A 4,168-nucleotide genomic window follows, 5' to 3' on the forward strand; every position below is an offset into this window, starting at 1 on the left:
CGCGCTGCCCGGCCCATAGCTGCATTGTGATATCTCGGCCGAGACAACGGGACCCGGCTGGTCCATATGCGACGCCCTCTTCGCGTATTCAGACATTCTAGTCATGGCGGGCGGTTGTGTGCGAGAGCTGTACGGTGGACGGACGCTTCTGCTCTTGATTCGCCTCCGGTTCAGCGCCGGCCAGAGGTACCAAGGAATGCGGGGTCTCGGGGCCGAAGTCCCTCAACCATTTTCTGGAATGTGCACTGATCTACGTAACATGCTACCGCATGCTGTACATGACAATGCACGTTGTCGGTGCCAGTGTGGATGCTGGTACAATCCAACGCTGTTGTTAGTGTATATGTTTAGTATGAACTATTCGTTTGTGGGCGCGTATGCAGGTCTGGTTATGTAACCATTCCTTTGGCACGCTGCGACGCACCTTTTGAATCTCTGCTTCGTTTCATGTTTGTAACGAATGAAGTCGGCATTACCGACGGGATATACATTTTGGCTGACGGCATGCCAAATTGTTATAAAGGTGTTGTCTTTTCAGCAGTGCGTTCAAATCCTATATAACTATGGTATGATAACGTCGATGTTTTTAAGGGAATTTCATTACGAACTTGTAAATATACATATTTTCTATCGTGCTTATGTTTGCTACGCATGAACATATCCGCGATCTGCAACTACGGTTGCGGGACGGATGATTGAAAAGCCGACTGGCGCCGGTTTTTCTGGTACTGCCTGTCTGGCCGTGCAAGAAGTCTGCACGCGCCACGTCAGTGCTGATGAAAATATTGTGCATGATCTCTGCACTACCCCCTGGCGTTTCGCGGCATATCCGGCAGTTCGACATTCGGCGTTCAAATCAGTCCGTTTGCGGTCTCCGGGGCAGTGCCAACTACTGATCGATGCCTAACAGACAGGGGAGATAGAGCGATAAGTCGGACATAGCGTAATTAAGCACTACTAACGGCAGGTAATACGGGGATTTGTGTTTGCTAGACATGGCACGGAAAACCATCAAGTAACAGAACGTGACTCACCAGAAAAAGCTAAAAGCTAAGCCCCAAATATGCGTATTTAACCTAGAATGCCTCATAACTTATCTCCCCCGTGCACGACACCGAGGTGCGTTGCGTCTAGGCAAAACCAAACGTAGGGCTACGGAGAGTGATACACCGAACAAACGCTAGCATACCACAAGCCGTCACATTCAGCTGCCTGGCAAATAGAGGTCGGGTCCTCTTGGGGTCACATGGGTGAATAATGGGCTGCATGGGTGTCACCCCTGATTGACACAGAATTTGCCGGCTGTAAAGAGCTAGAAAATCTGGGGAATGCAAAAGTTAAAGCATTATTACAAATAATGACATTTGGACGCTCACCTTCACAGGTCACAGTAACTGGCCCATTGCAGGTCACTCGGGCATCGTCTCTGATCTGCGCAAAACTTTCAGCTTAGTAAACCCTGCCGAGCGAAGCAAAGTTAACTTTATCGTGGGCCGGCGCACACAGGCGTGTGACGTCCGGAGGTCGTAAAGTTTGACCCCAATGACGGGTCACCCAAAGCACCACCGCCACCCATGAGCGATGCTGAATGCGATGAGCAGATAGTCACACTAAGCCACCCTACACGTAATGCTGCCACATCCACTGACGCAAAACCTTATGCCCGTGAAGTTAGCGATTTATTCAGTGATTTTTTTAAGCGACGAGTTCTGACTTCTGTGAAAAGGGATCTCAGGGTCAATTGTGGCATGAGAACACCAAAAATGAACCTTTTTTTGCATTTCATGTGACCTTCAGGGTCAAAAGCTGAGTTAAGGGACGGGGAACTCGATATCACCCAAAAACTACCGGCCGATTTGAAAACCGTGAACATCAAAATATTCACAAGCGCAAGAGGAGGCGTCCTTCAAAAAGTCCTGACATCTCAAGGTCAACTTTCAGGGTCAAACACCGGCTCAAAAGACGGGGAACTCCATGTCACCTAAGAATTACCCGCCGATTTCAAACTTACAGTCATCAGAATAGTCACCACAGAAAGAACTGGCGTCCGTCAAAAAGTCCAGACCTCTCTAGGTCACCGTTCAAGGTCAAAAGCGGGCTTAGAGGACGGGGAACTCCATATCACCAACAAATTACCGGCCGACTCTTAACTTACAAAAAACAGATTTTTTACTACAGAAAGAACAAGCCTCCTTAAAAAAACTGACCTCTCAAGGTCACTCTTCAAGGTAAAACACGGGCTCAAAGGACGGGGAACTCCACACCACTCAGAAATTGCTGGCTGATTTTCAACTTGCAAACATCAAAACGTTCACCAAGTCATGTCAGGTCAGCTCAGTATCTATCCTGATGCTTATGCTTACTTGTGAGTATTCTGATGCTTACAAGATTACATCAGCCGGTAGGTTTGGGTGATATGGGGTTCCGCGTCCTTTTGGCTAGCGTTTGACCTTGAAGAATGACCTTGAGAAAACGACTTTGAGAGGTCAGGACTTTTTCACGGACGTCATTTCTTCTTGTGGTGCACATTCCCACAGCTGAAAGTTTAAAATTAGCCGGTGGCTTTGGGTGTTTTTAAGCTATCTGTGTTTTGAACCCACGTTTGACCTTGAAGAACGATCTTGAGAGGTCAGGACATTTTCTAGAACGCTAGTTGTTTTGGTGGGGAATATTCTGACCTTTGAAAGTTTAAAATCGAGCGGTAATTTTGGGGTAATTTTTCTGTGGTGTGTATTTTAAAGTTCACTGTCTTTTGAGCCCATGTTTGATCCTGAAGAATGACATTGAGAGCGAAGGATTTTTTCATGGGTGGCAGCTCTATCTGTGTTGGATATTCCGATCTTTGTAAGTTGAAAACCAGTCGATAATTTTTTGGTGATGTGTAGTTTCTCACCCTTTGAGCCTACATTTGACCTTGAAGGGTGACCTTAAGAGGTGCGGACTTTGTGATGAACGCGGATTTTTTTCTGTGGCGAATATCCTGATGTTTTTAAGTTTGAAATCGGACAGTAATTTTTGGGTGGTATGGAGCTCCCCGTCTTTTGAACCGGCGTTTGAGCTCGAAGGGTGATCTTGAGAGGTCAGGACTTTTTAAATGACGCCAGCTCTTTCTGTGGTGAGTATTCTGACGTTCATAGGTAAGAATTCGGCCGGTATCTTTGGGTGATATGTAATTCCCCGTTTCTTGAGCCCATGCTTGACCTTGAATGGTGACCTTGAGACGTCAGGATTTTTTGGCGGGCGCTGGTTCTTTCTGCGGTGAATATTCTGATGTTTTTAGGTTAAAAATTGGCCGGTGATTTTTGTGTGATATGGAGCTCCCCGTCTTTTGAGTCCGCGTTTGATCTTGAAGTGTGACCTTGAGAGGTCAGAACTTTTCGATGGACGTTAGTTCTTTCTGTGGTAAATATTTTGGTGTTGATAAGCTAAAATCTGCCGGAGGTTTTTGGTGATATGCAGTAGTCCCCCGTCCTTTAAGCCCGCCTCTGACCTTGAACGGTGACCTTGAGAGGTCAGGACAGACGGGCACCAGTTATTTCTGTGGTGTATATTCTAATGTTTGCAAGTTTAAAATCGGTGGGTAATTTTTGGGTTATATGGGGTTCCCCGTCCTTGGTGTCGGCGTTATATAGCGGCCTTACGGCGTTGACGTGAAGGATGACCTCGAGTGGTGAGGCACTTTTTCGACGACAGCTCCTGCGATGTAAATATTTCGATGCACGCAGTTTTCAAATCGGGTGGTAGTTTTTGGGTGGTATCGAGTTCTCCGTCCTTTTGACCCACCTTTTGGCCTTGAAGGTCACATAAAATTACAAAATAGTCATTTTTTGGTGTTCTCATGTCACGACTGAGTTGGAGACCCTTTTTAGAGAAATTGAACTCGTCGTTAAAAAATCGCTGAATAAATCGCAAACTTCACGGACATCATGCCTTATAGCTCGTCGCCATGGGTTGCCATGTCTTTTTCGGGATTAGAAGTGGCAGAATAGGGTTTAACGAAACTGAAGTCAGAGGGGGGGGGGGGGGCAGCCTGACCTGAAAATACCACGGATAGGCAACCGTAAAGAACATACATCCTGCGGGCAAAATCGGCTGGAACAAGAGGACACCACTAACGTCAGAGGCGGCACTTCTCTATTCATCTCCCAATGGTTGCACCCATCCTAGC

The sequence above is a fragment of the Pollicipes pollicipes genome, unplaced genomic scaffold (genome assembly GCF_011947565.3).
Source record: "Pollicipes pollicipes isolate AB1234 unplaced genomic scaffold, Ppol_2.1 Scaffold_3447;HRSCAF=4054_pilon_pilon_pilon, whole genome shotgun sequence".
In the NCBI taxonomy this organism is placed as follows: domain Eukaryota; kingdom Metazoa; phylum Arthropoda; class Thecostraca; order Pollicipedomorpha; family Pollicipedidae; genus Pollicipes; species Pollicipes pollicipes.